At 43.8% G+C, this 20,688-nt stretch overlaps 1 pseudogene; it reads right to left on the bottom strand.

Moving 5' to 3' along the window:
• Positions 1–3,002: 3,002 nt before the first annotated feature.
• The window catches only part of LOC137525930 (uncharacterized), a 64,170-nt pseudogene continuing 46,484 nt past the window's right edge, over positions 3,003–20,688 (bottom strand).

Here is a 20,688-nt window from a genome sequence, read left to right on the forward strand (position 1 = left end):
GTTGTAGGGGGGCTGAGTGAACTTTTGACCTTTATAAAAATGTGAAGCCAATTAAGTTATCTGTATGTTTTTGAGATGTGGGAGGAAACCAGAGTGCCCAGAGGAAAACCACACCGACACGGGGAGAACGTACAGAATCCATGCAGATAGTGCTCTGGCTGGGATTCAAACCGGTGTCCCAGCGCTGTAAGACAAGAGTAAAAACCACTACGCCCTTGTGCTGCCCACCCATGCCTTACCTCAGGTTCTACTCTTAAACCCATCTCAAATTAAAAAGAAGCAGACTCAGCGGCCATTACCTTGTTACCCACATGATGATTGGTGTCATTTGTTGGGAGTGTGTTTCTCTGACTTACCTGAGACCATGGCTGCATGGTGACCTGAGGCAGGCAGAGAGTGACTGCTGACAAGGAAATAGCATTGGCTATTGATAGGCATATTACTAACTGGCAGCTTCCATTGACTAGTAAATTCAAGTGGCAGGCAGATACTCATAACACAGATTCTACACACAGGCAGATACTATGTTAGGATTCTACAGACAGCTAGAATACTGTATCTAACCCACCTTCAATAATGTTACTCATGATTTATCTCTACTTATCTAACATACCTCATGTTTTTGTGATTTATGTGATTTATCTCCCATGGGCTTGATTCACTAACCAGCGCTATGTGTTAGCGCCGGAGTGAAAAGCCACTTAGTGCCCAAAAAGTAGCTTTGTGGGCACTAATGGCCGCGCAAAGCTACATCGCACACAGCACCGCACACTGCGCGCGCAGCACCATTCCCATGCTTTAGTGCGCACTAAGTGCGACGTTATCGTCGCACTGCGCTGCACGCGATGTGTGCAGTGCTGTGCGCGGTGCGTGGGTGCAAACCACCTAACCCCTGGTTTGCGCCCACAAAGTATTAAGGCTCACTAACTGGCTTAGCGCCGGTTAGTGAATCTAACTCCTTATATGTTAATCTCATGCATTAGGTGTCCGTGCAGTTTAGGGGAAAATAAGTCAACTGTGATTTAACCCTAACGAGTAGAACAGGGTGCAATACATTGCATGCAATCCGTTACACTCTACTCATCGTGCGGTAAGACCTTGCACACGTAATTCTGCACAATGTAGTTTATTGCAAACGCCCCTTAGCCTCTTCCACCAAACAATACTTCTCACTGCTATTACTACTCTGAATCTTGAAGGGGTTCTCTGGGCTATAGAAAAAAACAAAAAGGGCTTGATTCACAAAGCGGTGCTAAGTGTTAGCACGCTTGTGAAAAGCCCCTTTTGTTTAGGCGTGATAATTAACTCTCGCGCACAAATTCCCACGCACAAAAGTTTGCACAGCGTGGTGCACGCGCAAAGTTTTGCACGCAGGAATCTGCGCGTGAACTGATTTTAAAAACAGTGCTAACCTAGTTAGCACCCTACTTTACACGCCCAAAGTCTTTAGGCGTGCTAAATAGGTAGCACCGCTTTGTGAATCAAACCCAAAGTGTCATTTACCTGCGGCTTCTACCAGCCCCCTGCAGCTATTAAAGGGAAGGTTCAGGGTGGCTCTTAAAAAAATAAAAATGCCCATCCACTTACCTGGGGCTTCCTCCAGCCGTGGGCAGCCAGGACGTGCCCTCGGCGCCGCTCCGCAGGCTCCCGGTCCCCTCCGGTGGCCGACCCGACCTGGCCAGGCCGGCTGCGTTTTAAAATGCGCCTCACGGGGGCGCGCTGACGTCATCGGACGTCCTCCGGGCTGCACTGCGCAGGCGCAGTAGTTCTGGGGTCAATGCAGCAGGGTCAATGCAGCTAGCTATCAGGAGATTTTAGAGCACTTCATGCTTCCATCTGTTGAAAAGCTTTATGGAGATGAAGATGTCATTTTTCAGCACGACCTGGCACCTGCTCACAGTGCCAAAACCACTGGTAAATGGTTTACTGACCATGGTATTACTGTGCTCAATTGGCCTGCCAACTCTCCTGACCTGAACCCCATAGAGAATCTGTGGGATATTGTGAAGAGAATGTTGAGAGACGCAAGACCCAACACTCTGGATGAGCTTAAGGCCGTTATCGAAGCATCCTGGGCCTCCATAACACCTGAGCAGTGCCACAGGCTGATTGCCTCCATGCCACGCCGCATTGAAGCAGCCATTTCTGCAAAAGGATTCCCAACCAAGTATTGAGCGCATAACTGAACATAATTATTTGAAGGTTGACTTTTTTTGTTTTAAAAACACTTTTCTTTTATTGGTCGGATGAAATATGCTAATTTTTTGAGATAGAAAATGTGGGTTTTCATGAGCTGTATGGCAAAATCATCAATAAGAATAACAATAAAAGGCTTGAACTACTTCAGTTGTGTGTAATGAATCTAAAATATATGAAAGTCTAATGTTTATCAGTACATTACAGAAAATAATGAACTTTGTCACAATATGCTAATTTTTTGAGAAGATCCTGTATATATACACACACACATACTGTATACACACACACACATACACACACACACACACACACACACACACACACACAGAAACACACACAGCCTCCCTCTCTCCTTCCCTGGCTGTCATACACAGGCTAGCTGTAATCATCCTGGCAGCAGGAGAGGTGGAACTACCTCTTGCCAGCGTGTGCTCCTCCCTTCCTTATCTACTGCATGTAAGAATAATTATAGAGGTGATAATTTAAGGGCTGGAGTGATAAGACAACACTCTCACTGTGAAAGTTTATCACTACATGTTAATAAGGCAAGATTTTTTAGTGAATTAATACTTGAAATACTGCTTGATGTGTGGTGATAACTTTTCACCTGCCTTTTTATTACTAGCATGATCTCAGTGAGTTGTGGCCATTGGTAGGTAAGTATCCGAATACCTAATAAATGATTTGTGTATGCAAGGAAGGCTGATTGGAATTTTTGAATGTGGATATTTTTTGGGATATAGCATTGAATCAACAGGGGGCAGCTATAGATTTAGGTCATGAATCAGGTCATTTGCTCATAGTTGAAAAGTATAAAATTGTATTCATAAAAACAATAAGCAAGTAACATCACATTTAGCCATACATGGTGTATGTTATACCTAGGGAACATATAGACACATATCCAGCTCCTGTTACTGGTGCATAGTACAATATAGTAGAGGGGTTTAGTATTGTTCACTTCCTCAGGAGTGATTTCCCTGCATTCATGTATATCTCTCATAATGGATGGAACATATCCATAATGGTCATGCACACAGCTGCACATAGTTAAAATTATATAAAGTGTCCTGGAACATCACAATTGGAAACACCGTCCTGATGTGGCCACAAGGTCTAGAGGAATTGCATGTACTAAGGTGTACTAGGAGCTTGGCATCCCATGATTACTCCACTGTTAAGTGTCTTGTCATGAGGAAGTCAAGAGGCATACATTTGAAAAAGGGCGCAGGATAGCGGTAGTATAATAGTAATTTTACCAAAATTCTACAACATAAATATAGTAAAATATTTGTAATATTTACCAATATTTTACTATGACCTAACCACTCCCTACTCCCAAACAGAACGCTGTGCTGGTGGAGCATAACCCTAAACCTTTAAATCTGCCTCATTCTAACAGCCTGTGATAACGTTAAGTTGGCTTTGGGTTGCTGCTCATATATTATATCCGATCTCCTGTGTTTGGCCTTTTATATTGACCTCTCTGTGGATTACTGCCTGAACTAACCCTGGATTGCATTGATTTTGCCTACTCCCATGTACTGCAATGTATCTGATCTACGGTGTATGACCTGGACTGTCCCTGGATTCTCTCATGTCTCGCGATTTTGATACTATATCTCTTGATCTTCTGTTGCTGACCTGGACTGCCTTTTTGTGCCTGCTTCATTTAGCGTGGTTTGGTAGCACTTTGGTCTTCTCGTCCTTTGTCTCTATAGCTTGCATGCCGTTGTTGGAGATAAAGGACCTAAGTAATCTGAATGACTCTACGCAGGTTACTGTAGATACATCTATGAATGTGTGTGTGTGTGTGTGGGGGGGGGGGGGGTGGAGGAGATTTCTCCAAAGTCTACCATTATCAGCATGGACACAAGAGCATTAAGTTCTAGGTTGTTGATGCCCCGGGAGGAAAGTCGTCCCACTACATGCCTGTGTGCAGACTCGTCCGCATTTTGTGTGAGACCAACTACTGCTGTGTCATCTGCAAACTTCAGAACCCTAAGGCCCCGTTCACATTACACACGTAAATGGCCATGCGTGTGGAACGCAACGCATACGAATGCACGCCATCCGCGTTTGTGTGCGTTGCGTGGCTGATCCTATCACTGAAAAGTGAATGAGACAGCCACGCGTTTTTACAAAAACCGCACAGGTCCGGAACGCATGCAGTGTGAACATCAGACAGTGCACTCTATGCACTGTCTGATGTCGAGCGTGTCTTCCTCCTGCACGCGTTTCCAAAACGCGGCTGGAAACGCGTGCAGGGCCTAACAGATGATCCATAGATGCATGTGGAGATGCATGGATCATCTCCAAGTTAAGTGTAGCGGTCCCCCCGGTTGTATGGAACATTGGGAAGCCTCCCCGTGGCGCTCCTGGATAGTGCTATTGCAGCATGAACTAATTCCCGCAGGGCGACCGCTTTGCGGCATTGGTTTTTGACCCTGCATAAGTTGGCATGCAAAAGCGAATGCATATTTGCATGAGCATTGTCTCATGAATAGCCAAGTAGGCCAAATTTGCTTAGCCAGATATGTCAGGTGTTCACTTGGTGTTTAATGCACACATTCAATTCTTTGTGTAGTGGTAAGTGTAGCTTATTACTAATTAGGCTAAACTTGTAAAAAAAAAGAAACAAATGTATTTTAAATAGTAACTACATACATACAGTATTGCTAAAATATCTATAAAACTTTTCAGGTATGTCAGTGTGTAGTGTTTAGGGCTGTATTGAACAGTTCCACTGGGAAATATGTGTTCACTTTTCCAAATACTAGTCCTGAAAGCTCATGAGGTGAGTACGCCCCACAGCAGATGCTGTTGCTGTATAAATCCACCAATAAGAATGATTAGGTGCAGAGCATTGTGCATTACATGACTGCAGTCCACAGCATTACCACAGGAGAGATCGAGGAGGTAGGAATGAGGTTTTCTTCATAGCTCTGTACTTCGATGTGAACTGAAATTGTTTTGGTTGTTCTTTGAGTAGAATTGCCAAACTGCAAAAAGAAAAAGAAAAATAACATGAAAAGAAGAATAACAAATGCTAATAAGAAGTTTAGAATCAGGATGATATAAACTGGACAAATTCGAACAAATCCTTGTAGTGTCAGCAGTAGAGGCAGCTGGAACAGTTCCCTTGAGGCTGGATTCACTTAGTTGAGCAGAGTTGAGTCACATTGCATCCCATTAGGGCCGGTTCTAGACTTTTTGCCGGCTGACGCAAACTTGTGAGGATGCCCCTCCCCCCCTCCGATCGGTAGCCTGGAGGGGGGAGAAACCAGGAAGGGGGAGCAGCACAGCGATGGGGAGGGGAGTCAGACCCCCTCCCTCACCTGGGGTTCCCCCGTCCATGCTCCTTTTCCAGCTGTTTTTGCTATAACCCCCTTCCCACCGTTGTGCCCACTGCTCCCCCTTCCTGGCTGCTACCCCATCCAGCTCGGTGCCCCCCCCCCCCCACTCACGGCCAGACCGGTGCCGTCCCCCATCACTTCTGCCACCTGAGGAATCTGCCTCATGGGCGGCCTGGGGCTGCATCCCAGGTCATCGCTTCTTCCGAAGGCTCCCATCGGGTCAGAGATTCCGGGCCATCCCCACCAGAACATCAAGGCACAGTGGGGGACATTTATCAAGAGTGTCTGAGACTAAACATTAGTAGGTTTTTAGTAATCCATGCAGAACTGTCTCAGACATCCTAAGAAATCACTAAATAGTGTAGATTCCTTCTTATGCTGTTAGGATTAGGAAGGTTTCTCAGGCAGTGCAGTGTGTGAGAAAAATTACTGTTGCTGAAGTAACCAACACATCTGTTGTCAGTAGGCTCTGAGTGAGGGGGGGGGGGGGAGGAGGAGCCCTTCACAAATCACATCTAGCCTGCAACGTTGCACTATCTGGAGAACTGCTATGAAGCACTTCTTAATCCGCCGCAGTTTAGGGATGGATTTGAATTTTTTTAAAGGGGCACTACAGTGAAAAATGTTAAAATTTAAAATATGTAAAAAGACATAAGAAGTACGTTTTTTCCAGAGTAAAATGAGCCATAAATTACTTTTCTCCTATGTTGCTGTCACTTACAGTAGGCAGTAGAAATCTGACATAAGTGACAGATTTTGGACTAGTCCATCTCTTCATAGGGGATTCTCAGCAAGGCTTTTATTCTTTATAAAGATATTCCCTAAAAAGGATTTATACAAAGATGCTGGCCAGCTTCCCTGCTCCCTACACAGTTTTTTGGCAGTTGGACAGAGCAACTGCCATTCACTAAGTGCTTTTGAAAATATATCACTGAGAATCCCCTATAAAGAAATGGACTAGTCCAAAACCTGTCACTTCTGTCAGATTTCTACAACCTACTGTAAGTGACAGCAACATAGTAGAAAAGTAATTTATGGCTCATTTTACTGTGGAAAAAAATGTACTTCCTATTTGTATATGTTTGTAAAAATTCTAAATTTTTCAGTTTTTCGCTGTAGTGCCCCTTTAACGTTAGTGCAGCTCTAGAAATCCACGCTAAACTGGCGCTATTACGTAGGATTTGAGAAGTTTCTTACTATCATGCAGAACTGTTCCTCTGCTGGTTAGAACAGTTTTAGAAGAAAAAACTGTCAGTAATGCTTTGATAAATCTGGCCCAGTGACACTTTCTTCCCCACAGCGGTGAGACTCTTGAACTCCCCATAAGCTCCATGGCGCCCCTCCCCCCCAAACCCCCCCCCCCCCCCCCCCCCCCGGTCTTCTTGCTCTGTTATGTTTATGTCTTGCAGTGTTTGCTTTCACAGTTGTTGCTGTAGCTTATTGTTTGCGAGCTGCCCTGTGTTGCTAAAACCAATTCCGAGCATGACCCAGTCATGCTTGGCGAAATAAAGGATTCTGATTCTGAAAAAAAGCATGCGGCAACGCTACACAGCACAACACATCTAAGTTTGAATCCAGGCTGAACCAAGACTTTACTTGGACGGGGGAGGCTTTGTAGGACCTCAGATAGGAAAATAGATTACTTCTCTCCATAAAAGAATAACGGATGTACCCTTCCCCATACATTTCTCTTGGGATAATAGAGTGATAATATAGTGGAAAAGCCCTGTTTTAGTGAATTACACAGCTGGCATTCTACACCTTCCTACCATTCATTCATTTGTCATTTACCCAGTAGGAAGTATTACTACCACAAGACTATCTGTTATTTAACTGACGGACGTTGGGGTGACATTGGAAGAGCTTTTATGCTGTAATTTCCCATAATTTCCCAGAAATGCCATAAGGAGAGCTCTGGGATGGTATATTGCATGAAGACTTAAACGAGGGACTGTGGTGAAAATGGGTATATTAAGGTCTTTAATGGTCTCTAGACAGATAGGTTTGTTTTTATCTCTGTCCAAAGTGATACGTTAAATAGTGTATGTTAAAGAGGAACTTCAGCCTAAACAAACATACTGTCATTAAGTTACATTAGTTATGTTAATTAAGATAGATAAGTAATGTAATCTCTTACCCACCCTGTTTTAAAAGAACAGGCAAATGTTTGATTTCATGAGGGCAGCCATCGTTTTGGTTGACAGGAGGTGACAGGGAGCATGAGACAGTTCCCACTGTCCTGTGTGCTGATCACCCCCTCCCAGTTGCTAGGCAACGTGAATAACAACATAGGAAATCCCATCACGCTTTGCACAGCAACAGGGAAAAAAAGCCCGGGCAGTTTTCTTTGATGGGTGGAGCTTAGCTAAAAATGCAGCTAAAAATGATACTTTGGTAAGAAAAACAAAGTTCTGATGCTGTGAAACTGTGAAAGAAACACCACGCCTTTTCAGTGCTGCTGAGTAGATTTTTAGTCCGGAGGTTCACTTTAATTTTCCTATATCAGCTGTTTTTTTCCTTCTCTGTTTACATACCTTAGGACATTTCTTTAGCTTTTATTGCATGTATGCATGATTTTTCCCCTCTTATTGACTGTGTGTTTACTCACCTCTTTTTGTATCCTTTTTTATCACGAATGGTGCAGTTGCTTTACATTTCCCCTTCTTCAGACTGGGATGAGTGACTTCACAGATATACTGTGTCTCCTTTTCTGTGGGCATCGGTGTGAAGAGCAGACTGGCTGTGCAGCTGTATGTGTTGTCTGGCTGCTGACCATGTCTGGTGATGTCCATCTCATAGCTGTTATCATTGCCAAGAGGGATGCATTCACCTTTATCCCCCTCCGTATGCCAGGTCACAATCACATCATCAGGAAAGTATTTATCAATTCTACATTGTATTCTAGCTTTGCCATTGGCAGTTAGATTAGGTGCATCTGGTGTTCCAATGTGTGGGCGCCAAGGAAGATCTATGGAATAATCAGGGAAAAAATAGTTCAGTTATTTTCACGGAAATGTAATGTATGAATGCAGTATACAGGATCTTCTCAAAAAATTAGCATATTGTGATAAAGTTCATTCTTTATTGTAATGTACTGATAAACATTAGACTTTCATATATTTTAGATTCATTACACACAACTGAAGTAGTTCAAGCCTTTTATTGTTTTAATATTGATGATTTTGGCATACAGCTCATGAAAACCCAAAATTCCTATCTCAAAAAATTAGCATCCGACCAATAAAAGAAAAGTGTTTTTAAAACAAAAAAAAGTCAACCTTCAAATAATTATGTTCAGTTATGCACTCAATACTTGGTCGGGAATCCTTTTGCAGAAATGACTGCTTCAATGCGGCGTGGCATGGAGGCAATCAGCCTGTGGCACTGCTCAGGTGTTATGGAGGCCCAGGATGCTTCGATAGCGGCCTTAAGCTCATCCAGAGTGTTAGGTCTTGCGTCTCTCAACTTTCTCTTCACAATATCCCACAGATTCTCTATGGGGTTCAGGTCAGGAGAGTTGGCAGGCCAATTGAGCACAGTAATACCATGGTCAGTAAACCATTTACCAGTGGTTTTGGCACTGTGAGCAGGTGCCAGGTTATGCTGAAAAATGAAATCTTCATCTCCATAAAGCTTTTCAGCAGATGGAAGCATGAAGTGCTCCAAAATCTCCTGATAGCTAGCTGCATTGACCCTGACCTTGATAAAACACAGTGGACCAACACCAGCGGCTGACATGGCACCCCAGACCATCACTGACCGTGGGTACTTGACACTGGACTTCAGGCATTTTGGCATTTCCCTCTCCCCAGTCTTCCTCCAGACTCTGGCACCTTGATTTCCGAATGACATGCAAAAGTTGCTTTCATCCGAAAAAAGTACTTTGGACCACTGAGCAACAGTCCAGTGCTGCTTCTCTGTAGCCCAGGTCAGGCGCTTCTGCCGCTGTTTCTGGTTCAAAAGTGGGTTCATGCTTGGGATAGGTCTTGGAAAATCAGGATTTAATTGTACATATCAGGAAGTGCCGTAGATTTACGCATAGCAAATAGGATGGCTTCTTTGACATGGAAGAAAGCCATTCTGAGGATTACATCTCTGGGTATGCTGTTAGTGAGTTGCTTGGGTTTGGGGACCCTGTGGGCTCTATCAATTATTCATTCTCTGTCCGGTATTTGTGGAGCGATTGTTTTGAATAGTTTTATCAGGTAAGGCTCCTCTCCTGCGATCGCCTCCGGGATCCCTCTAATTTTCAGATTCTGTCTCCTGTTTCTATCCTTCATGTCTATTAGCTTCAGTTTTACTTGGGATATCTCATCTGAGTTAGTGTCCACAGTGTCCACCATTTTATTGTGCTCTAATGTGAAGGTTGCAACTCTGTCTTCTGTGCCGGCAATTCTATCTTATAAGTTGTATGGTCATGCAGCGAGTTGTTAAAGCTGCAGTGTGCTGAATTGTAAAAAATGACCTGGTCACTAGGGGGTGTAAGCCTGTGGTCCTCAAGTGCTTAAAAAATGTGAATAAAGCTTACAGTCAAACACATTTTCAGTAGAAAATACATATGTTTACATAGATCTGTACATCAGTCCTGAAAGAGGGACACATGAGGAAGAAAGAGGGACAGAGGGACTGAGTTCCCAAAGAGGGACTGTGCCTCCAGAAGAGGGTCAGTTGGGAGCTATGGATGAGGACATTACCTGTTACAGTCAGAACTCTGGATCCAGGCTGTTGTAGTGACGGATGTGTCCAGGCCACTCCCACAGAGGACTTGAAATATTCCCAGGGGATTACACACTCACTTGTGGCATCGAATGTGCTTTCATCATTGGTTTGTATAATTCTCTTGGTTGCAGCTAAAGGTGCATTTCCATGGCTCCATGTGATATTAATTTCTGAAGGGTAAAACCTCCTTATGCTTACAGAACACAACACTGTGTCTGATCCCTGAATGGTGAAAGCCACATCTGTCTTCTCCTGGGGAGCCACTAGGGGGGAGCAGAGAGAAGCTGATATTCTATCCACATTAATACAATACAATACAATAACATTTCTATAGCGCTTTTCTCCCATAGGACTCAAAGCGCTTCATTAGTCCTAAACCAGTGCTTACATTTTCATTAGTGCCAACAGGTAGTATAACTTCTCATAATTATCCATTTATGCAGCAGTGTGAAATACATTTTACTCGTAAGCTAGATTAAGTAGTCAGAATGCATAATTGGTTATAACAATTAGATATCATTTTTTCAAAGGTTAAATGATGTCAGTATAATACAGTATACTAACGCTGCAGTAAAGTGCTGCACTCTGCACATCGATCATCTCAGGGCCCACAGCTTACTGGACAACCGATTTATTAAAAGTGCATGAGACCTAACTCATATGTGAGATGGCGAGGACATCACTGCTTATTATCTGAGTCCTGCAGGGGAAAGGCGCTTTACAAATGTTTGTTGTTTGTTTGCTATTATCTCTTGTGGCTGTCTGAGCTTTACAGGTCAGTTACTGCAGTGCAGGGGGCTTTCCTTAGAGGTTTTTTTTTAACTTTTTATTCTGAGAGTTATTTATAGGACCACTCCAGCAAAAAAACGTAAGCAGTTATAATCTGACAGAACCAACAGGTTTTGGACTAGTCCATGTCCCCATGGGGGGATTCTCAGGGTTGTCTTTGTTTTTAAAAGCATTTCCTGAACAGCAGGTTAACTGCCAAAAGAGTAAGATATTAGCCAGCCTCCCTACTCACTTGCACACTATTTTGGCAGTTAGACTTAGCAACTGCCATTTAGGAAATGCTTTTGAAAATAAAGAAAACCCTGAGGGCCAGAGCCCACTAAGGCAGTTGTGCGCAGTTGTGTCCGCTTTTCAGCATCTGTAACATTAATGTGTAACTGAAAAGCGGACACAACTGCGCTCAACTGCGTTAATGGGCTCAGGCCCTGAGAATCCCCAATGAGGAGATGGACTAGTCCAACACCTGTTACCTCTGTCAGATTATAACTGCCTATTTTTATTTTATTTTTTTGCTGGATTGGTCCTTTAAAGAGGAACTCCAGTGAAAATAATGTAATAAAAAAAGTGCTTCATTTTTACCATAATTATGTATAAATGATTTAGTCAGTGTTTGCCCATTGTAAAATCTTTCCTCTCCCTGATTTACATTCTGACATTTATTACATGGTGACATTTTTACTGTTGGCAGGTGATGTAGCTGCTGCATGCTTTTTTGGCAGTAAACAGCTATTTCCCACAATGCAACAAGGATCACAGATAGGAAACTGCCAGGAGTACCAAGGCCCTCAGAGTTTCTTGTGGGAGGGGTTTCACCACAATATCAGTCATACAGCGCCCCCTGATGGTCTGTTTGTGAAAAGCAATAGATTTCTCATGTAAAAGGAGGTATCAGCTACTGATTAGGATAAAGTTAAATTCTTGGTTGGAGTTTCTCTTTAAATAACTCTCAGGATAAACTGTTAAATAAAAACAAAAAACCTCCCAGGATAGCCCCCTGCATTGCAGTAACTGACCTGTAAAGCTCAGACCTGTAAAACTATAAATATAGCCTGATGCCAGTGGCAGTGCGGTAGATGAGAAGAAACATTCAAACTGCAAAGTCACTGAGTACGGTGGCTCTGCAGTTAGCATGGCGGGACTGCTGCAAGCAAGCCGACAAGATTCATCAAGAAAGATGACATAAAACTCTTATCAACATGGAAAACGTGCTGGATAAAGATGGGATGTTAAAGGAAACCTGTCATTTAAAATTAAACAAAAATCTGATACTTTCCTAGGAGGGGGAAGCCTCTGGATCTTAAAGAGGCTTCCTCCATCCTATGTCACCCCAATCCAGCGCTGGCAGCTGCAAAAAAAAACCCAAACAAAGCCAGTGGCACGCCTGCGCAGGCTCAGTAGCAGCTTCCTGATGGGCTCTGGTGGAAATAGCCGAGCTGGATCGGGTCCGCTGTACTGCACAGGTGCAAGCGCTTCATGCCTGCGCAGTGCCGCAGACCAAATCAACATACATATGAAAGCGTCACCTCGCCTGTATATGGCTGATCCTGCTGCTGCACAAGTCCCGGCGGCGGTAATTACTATTCCCCCTCCAGGCCGCTATGGATGGTGGGGAATGATGTAATTCGGCTTACAGCGATTGCTGGCGGCTGAATTACAGTGTTTTAAAAGTAACTTTAGCTCCGTCTTCTGGCGGCGCCAAAGTTACTCACTGCGCGCCGCTATAGCTGTAATTCCTATTACGGTCTATGGTGGCGCCGGCTGCGGCAAATATCCTGCGCTGTTATTACAGCACTCGGCAAATCGGGCTCTGCTATTTGCACCGGAGCTCATCAGAAAGCTGCTACTGTGTCTGAGCGAGGCTCCCAATAAGCTCCCGACAAGCAAATCTTGAGGGGTGCCAACAGCGCTGTATCCTCTCTGGTGAGGAGGGGGATACCTCTTTAGGATCCAGAGCCTTCCCCCTCCCAAGGAAAGTATCAGATTTTTGTTTAATTTAAAAGTACACACAAGCAGCACTTTTCCTTTTAGGTACACTTTAATGTGAACTCTGAAGACCTCTTGCAACATTAAAAAAAAAAAATCACCAAAGCTGAACTATCTTGCTGATTATAAGTTGCTATGACCATGGGTTCAGTGTGAGTTTACAGAAAGGCCTAGTGCACACCAGAGCGTTTCGGCTGCGGTTTGTGATCCAATTGCGGGTGCGGATCCGCTTGGGTAATGTATTTCAATGGGGTGGTGCACACCAGAGCGGGAGGCGTTTTGCAGAAACGCATACTCCCTGGCTGCTGCAGATTTTGGATTTCGGATGCGTTTCTGCCTCAATGTTAAGTATAGGAAAACCGCAAACCGCTCTGAAAAACGGCACTTCAGAGCGGTTTGCCAGGCGGTTTTTGTTACAGTAGCTGTTCAGTAACAGCTTTACTGTAACAATACATGAAATCTACTACACCAAAACCGCTACACAAAACCGCAAAATGCTAGCTGAAACGCTGCAGAAAAAGAAGAAAAAAAGCGTTTCAAAATCTGCTAGCATTTTGCGGATCTGCTAGCGGTTTTGGTGTGCACCAGGCCAAACAGACAAGTATACATTTTATAGTTGATTAAATTTGTAAATTTAAATCACTTAGGGCTTGATTCACAAAGCGGTGCTAACCTACTTAGCACGTCTAAAGTCTTTAGACGCGCTAACCAGGGTGCTAAGTAAGTTAGCACCGGATTGCTCAATCAGATCGTGCGCTAACTTTGCGCGCGTAAAGTTTTACGCGCGCAAAGTTTTACGCGCGCTAAGTCCCAAAGGCTTTAATGGGCACTTTGCGCGGTGCGCCCTGTGCTCTGTGCAGTACGCGCGTAAAGTTTTACGCGCATAAAGTTTTGCGCGCGTAAAGTTTTATGCGCGAAAAGCTTGTTTAGACGTGCTAAGGGGGTTTTCACAGGCGTGCTAACAGTTAGCACCACTTTGTGAATCAAGCCCTTAATGTACTCAGACTGTTGAAATTTGATTTTTATGGTGACAATCCCGCTTTAAGCATAACTGGGAGGGCGGAGTCTCATATTAATCTACAGCAATATATAGATATAGGAAGTGTTTCTGATGCTGAAACCAGAATGCTAATGCCTGGTACACACAATAATGGCCTCAATTCACTAAGATCATGCTGGAGATAATAAGGCAAGAGAAAACTTCCGCCTAGCACTGCCGCCTCCCCTGCCACCCACCCCGGTGTTAAAGTGTCACACGTGTGCTGGCCTGGTGGGACGTGATATAGTCACTTACAGTAAAGGCGGACACAGTGGTGACGACGGAGGAGGCAAGGAATTGCGCCGACACACAGCTGGGATCTTTAAACAGTGCACACGGGCTGGGAGTCTGTCCGTTATGTCAGTCATTGCGATATCAAACACTGTTACCACCGCGCACCCGGTCAAGCACTTGCGACTGAGAATTTCCTGCATGTCTGATTGTTATTTTTGTCCAATTTTGCCCCAAAATCGATTGTACCATCGTTCAGACGGACACGTTGCGGCACAGAATTACCTCTGATTCTATAAAATGATAGTCAGTCGGCCTGCAAAATAGCTAGATGTATGGCCACTTTTACAGTTTTTACCTTTTAAAAACAATGGAATACTGTCCTGAACAGATATATATTCAGGATATCCATGTCACTGTTTTCCTGTTGTGTGCTGCAGCCCCTCTGTACTTATATATTTCTTATGGAGTCTGGGGACCTCCAGCGCTGCGTGCATGCTTTGCATAGAATTGCATAAAAAAAATTTGGTTTGTGCTGCTCACCCCTTGGTAATTTATTTATAACTTTCCCCTGTCAGCCTGCATGACCACGCCCACCTCTAGCACAGTTAAGCATATAAATGAGCGGTGCTCATAGATCAGTTAGTAGCTAGTAGAAGGTGAGGTGTTTTTAATTTCATTTCTGCCATTTAGTTGACCTTTGGGCTTTTGGTATGGTTCCCACTAGAACGCTGATTAAAACTAGCATTTTTGCCTGGTTAGAGTAGGACTCACCAGATTGGGGACACTTTGGCGCAGTTGGTGAGCTTAAGCGCGTTAAAGCGTAACCAAGAGCCCCTGTCACTGTTTTCCTGTTGTGTGCTGCAGCCCCTCTGTACTTATATATTTAGGATATCCATGCCACATGGCCTGTACTGCAATATTGGTCCCTATATGAATCAGTGGCCTTTATTCAGTTATCTTTTTCACCCACAGTTTTCCCTTTTTATTCATAGTTCACACTATGTTTTTGGTTAATTTTGTGGTTAGGCTCTCTTCCATGAGGATACCTCACTGTGGTGGAAGAGTCTAGTATGGAACACTCTGTGCGTAAACTGTTTTTTAAAGCCAACATCCTTCAATTTGTTGCATCAGTTTAAGTTTCCATATGGCTAGCTGCATCCGTGTGCTATTTCAGTTTGCATGAATCTGAGTTTAGGGTTTACTTCATAGTTTGCATCTGTTTTGAATTCAAGGTGTGTATTTAGCCTCTAGGGGGCTCTGCACACCTCTGTTGGTAGTCATTTCAGGTGCAGCCTGATTAGGAGCACTGACAATGTCTCCCCTTTCTCTTTTTCATGTTTGCTAATTAGAACTTTTTAGAATTTAGCAATTGAAAAAGCACTAAAACGCTTATTTTCTTGCTTGTTGGTGTGCTTAAAAGTTATTTTATCTGTTGTACAAATATCTCCTGGAAAAAAACTCAGAAGAAAAGTTAAGTGGATATTTGACCATTGTCCATGACACCGCCATAGGGAAAGCTTGGCTGGAGAAGCACTGGCCCTATGGCGGTGTCATGGACAATGATCAAATCATGCTGCCTCTCTCCATTTCTCTGGTACAGGCTTCAGAGGTCCTCACTGTCTATTGTAAAATGATGTTATGAGAAAAACATGGAAGAGAAAAGTAACTTTATTTTGTGTAGTTTTTATTGACTTACCTTTTACCTGCGGAGTTCCTGTACTCATTTCTATTGGCTGCTGCAGGCTGGGGTGCTCCACTCTGCAGATAAACTCCACCAGGTCCTCCATGGCTGATGTTGGTGTGAAGGATAAGCAGGGGGAGCAGGTGAAGGTGTTGTCAGCCATTCTCTCATGTTGTACAGATGATATGTTGTATTTGTCATCACTATGCAAACACTTAGGTTCTTGTTCCCCCTTCTTCTCTAGCCAAGTCACTGTTAGATTGTCTGGGAAATAGCCAGAGATTTTACATGTCACTCGGGTCTCCTGACCTGCTTGGATAATGAGTGGGCTGATTTCTTCAATGTGTGGACGCCACGGAAACCCTGTAAAATAGTTATTAATGGATATTAGGAGTTTGTATAACTGCTGAACATTTTTACATGATCATGGAACCTAAGTCTAGACTTAAAGAGGAACTTTAACCAAGAATTGAACTTCATCCCAGTCAGTAGCTGATCCCCCTTTCCCATGAGAAATCTTTTCCTTTTCTCAAACGGATCAGCAGGGGACTCTGTGTGGCTGATATTGTGGTGAAACCCCTCCCACAGTGTGATGTCAGGACCATGGCCTGAAAGTTTTCTGTTTGTGAACCTTGTTCAGTTGTGGTAAATAACATCTCCCCCCCATGCATAGAACTTTAAAGTAATGAACTTTCCATACAGATCACCTGGCAGGACTAAAGATGTCAAAACCAGTAATAAATGTAAATGAATGTAAACCAGGGAGAGGGAAGATTTTACAATGGACAAACATTGACTAAATAATCTGTAATTGAATATTGTAAAAAAAAAAAAAAAGAATTTCATTCAGAATGTTTTTTTTTCACTACAGTTAAAAGACTGACTTTAAATGACGAAAATATCACAAAAAAATCCTGACTTCTCTTACTATGGGTGAGATTTATTAAAGCAATTATGACTCTTCTTATTTCCTCCGTATTTCATCACAATTGAATCTGCATGTTTCTGAGAGTAAATTCACTACTTACAAAATAAAAAGACGTTTGCACTAGTTTTGCGGGAATTTCTAGAAAGGTCATACAGTTAGAACAGTCCAAAACCAGTGCTAATCTATTGTTGATACCACTTCTAAAACTCATGCAAAGCTTCCATACTGAGGGATAAACTGTCAGCGGGGAAAGCACGTTGGAGGCGTTCAAAAGAGTGGTGTGTAAAGAACTGGAACCACTTACAGTAAAGAGAGGGGATGGTATACCCGGAGTAGTAAAGACCTGCTCAGATGAAAATAAGCTGGTAGTTTGGCCTGCTGATAAGGGGAAGGGGGGGGGGGGGGGGGGTGGTAGTTTTTATGACTAATGAACAGGATAACCTGGAGCTGGCCTGGCTGGTCAGTAACGAAGCTACCTACAAATTACTGCAGACGGATCCTACCAAAAGATTTTATGAGGAATTGCGTGATATTTTGAAAGAAGGTCTTAAAGAAGGGTTACTTAATGACCGTGAATTTGAGTTCTTCCTTCCATCCATACCCAGAATACCTGTGATATATCAGGTACCAAAAGTGCATAAGGACCACACCCACCTGGGCGGCCGATCATAAGCGGAATTGAGTCGGTCACCCATAGATTAGGCCAATATTTAGACGACATGCTACAGCCTACTGTGGCAATGGTGCCACACCTACTCAGGAATACAAGGCACGCATTGCTGGTCTTGGAGAAGGTAGCCATTGAACCACATATGTTGTTAGCTACTGCAGACGTGTCATCCTTATATACAAACATACCTCACGAGGCAGGTGTGGAGGCCTCACGCAATTATCTAGTGAGAACAGGGATGCATGAAGTACAGATTGACTTTGCCATTAGACTTTTGCAATTTGCACTTAGGAGTAATTATTTTTGGTATTGTGGCAATTTTTATGTACAGATCAAGGGATGTGCGATGGGGGCGGGGTTCGCACCCAGCTTCGCCAATTTGTTTATGGCGGTGTGGGAGGAGGGGGTGTGGCGAGCCCCACCCCCATCGCAGTCAAGAAATGGGCCAGATATATAGATGATCTGGTATTGGTCTGGGACTCTACTGAGGATGAACTCAAAAAGTATATAGATCATCTGACTAATAATGATTTGAATATTGAATTGAATATGGAATGTGATACATCGAAGGTGCACTTCTTCGACTTGGAAATTAATAAAGGTACCACCTGGTTGTGGACACGTACTTTCTTTAAAGATACAGATAGGAACGGCTACATAGGTACCGACAGTTGCCATCACCCGAATTGGGTTAAGTCGGTCCCCAGGAGCCAATTCCTAAGAATTAGGAGAAATTGTTCTCATCAACAGGACTATTGGGAACAATCAGAAATACTGGAACAAAGGTTCCTTGATCGAGGGTATAATTATGAATACATACAGGGAGAAAGAAAAAGGGTAGCACAGCTACCAAGAGAACAAATGTTTCAGAAAAAAAATAAGGGATAATACTGGTATAGACTTCCAGTTTATCACTGAGTTCAGATGCCAAATTAGGCCCAGTAGTCCCCCATAGATCCAAATTTGTATATAGCAGGGCCAATAACTTAAAATCATTATTAGTACCTAGTTGTGTGAACCCGCCTGTGCTTACTAAAAAGCCATGGCAGTGGGATGGGTTCTAACCTTGTAGAACTTGTGGCCCATGCCAAGCTGGATTGAGCTCTTTTAGCAATGGGCGGAGCTTTAGAATTAAAGGATTTGTAACTTGTAACAGGAGGTATGTAGTCTACTGTCTAAGCTGCAGATGTGGTATGCAGTATGTAGGACGTACGGGCAGAGAACTACAAGCCCGGCTGGGAGAACATAAATACAAGATTGAGAAGGGACACAGTAATCACAGTGTACCTAGACACTTTTTGAAAAAACATAATTTAAGCTTAGTCAAATTAAAAATGTGTGGCATTGAGAAATTGAAACCTTCATGGAGGGGGGTGTAGTAAGATCCGTGAAATATCACGGCTCAAGACCAACCCCCCCCCCGAATGCAAGCCTTGGTCTAACAGACCTCTGGATCTGGTGAGTCTGTACCCGTAATGGGACTGCATTTGCCGATTGACATATGTATGCTTTAAAGGGAGAGCGCAGTGACAACTTCTATTTTGGACTATTTGCCAGTGTAACCTGGTGTATTCTGCAGCGCCTCAGCTTGTGTGACATTGATACAAAGATATTGCTGGTGGTCTTGCCAGCTGATTATTTATAAGAAGCGGAACTGGTTTTATTTGCACCCGAGGGTGCTTATACTTGTTTTTAACTTGTGAGCGCCGGTCTTGCTTGCACCCAAGGGTGCTTATATTTGTCTTATCAATCTGTAAGCGCTGAGCTGAATTGCTTTCATATCCGTATGTGTTGTTTTATTCCCCACGACTGAATTAAAGTCATGGGGAATAATGTCTTCCCAGTCACATGTCTTCCTTGTAAAGCCCAGACAGCAGCTATACTATGAGATATTTTCTGCTATACTGTGAGATATTTTCTTTATAAAGCAGGAGTATCTGGATTGGTTGACATCATTCAATCCATCCAACCCTAAGGCTAGGTCCACACTAGGCACGGTTGCAGGACGGAGTCCGTGATCCTAGCCAAGGGAACACAATCGGATCAATGCTGCCTTTTTGCAGCTTAAGTTTTTGATACGTTTGCGTTGTGTTTGTTTTTTTGTCCGAGGGGGTAGCAGCCAGGATGGGGGTGGCAGCAGTCAGCGGGGAGGGGGGACGTCTTCCCCCCCACACCTAGGTCCCCCGTCCCCGCTACCCCCTCCAGCTACATGCCGCAAAAATGTTAAGTATAGCAGTGGCGAGCAGGGAGCTTACCTCCTTCTCCTATTACTTCCTCCGCGTCACTGCCTGCAATGCCGCCCTCTATACTACGGAGGGCGGCATTGCAGGCAGTGACGCGGAGAGCGGAGGAAGATTACATTTTTGCGGCATTTCGCTGGAGGGGGTAGCGGGGACGGGGGACCTAGGTGAGGGGGGCGTCCCCGCTGAATGCTGCTACCCCGTCCTGCCTGCTATACCCCTCCAGCATGGCGGCCCCCTCTCTCCCCACAGGCTGTGACACAGAAACGGATCAGTTTCTGTGTCCAAATCTGCCTGTGTAGAGGGGGATCCATTTTCCTATGGTCTGCCACTACCCCTGTGTGTATCAGGTTCCAGATCGGTTGCGTGAAAATGCAGCAGATCCGGACCTTCTGGGACAGATTTAAAAACGGGTCCCAGCAAAAGAAGATGGATTCGTTTTTTGTTTGGGTGAAGATGGCTGCTATTTTTAACATTGCTATCCGCGGCTCCGGTTTTGATCAGGTTTTAAAAACGGAGCCATGGATATGTTTCTGGACCTAGTGCGAACTAGCTCTAACTGCTGCTGTTTTCCCATTAAAATACTATTGTGAGTCATCTTTTCCTGTGTTAAAGCTGCCACAGTACATCTTACCTCATTCAGAGGATTCTCTTATAGACTGCACTTATTCTGAGAACCCTTCATATCTCCTCCAGTTTCAGAACAGTTTAAAGAGAAACTCCAACCAAGAATTTAACTTTATCCCAATCAGTAGCTGATACCCCCTTTTACATGACAAATCTATTGCATTTCACAAACAGACCATCAGTGGGCGCTGTATGACTGATATTGTGGTGAAACCCCTCCCAC

The sequence above is a fragment of the Hyperolius riggenbachi genome, chromosome 7 (assembly GCF_040937935.1).
Source record: "Hyperolius riggenbachi isolate aHypRig1 chromosome 7, aHypRig1.pri, whole genome shotgun sequence".
NCBI lineage: Eukaryota > Metazoa > Chordata > Amphibia > Anura > Hyperoliidae > Hyperolius > Hyperolius riggenbachi.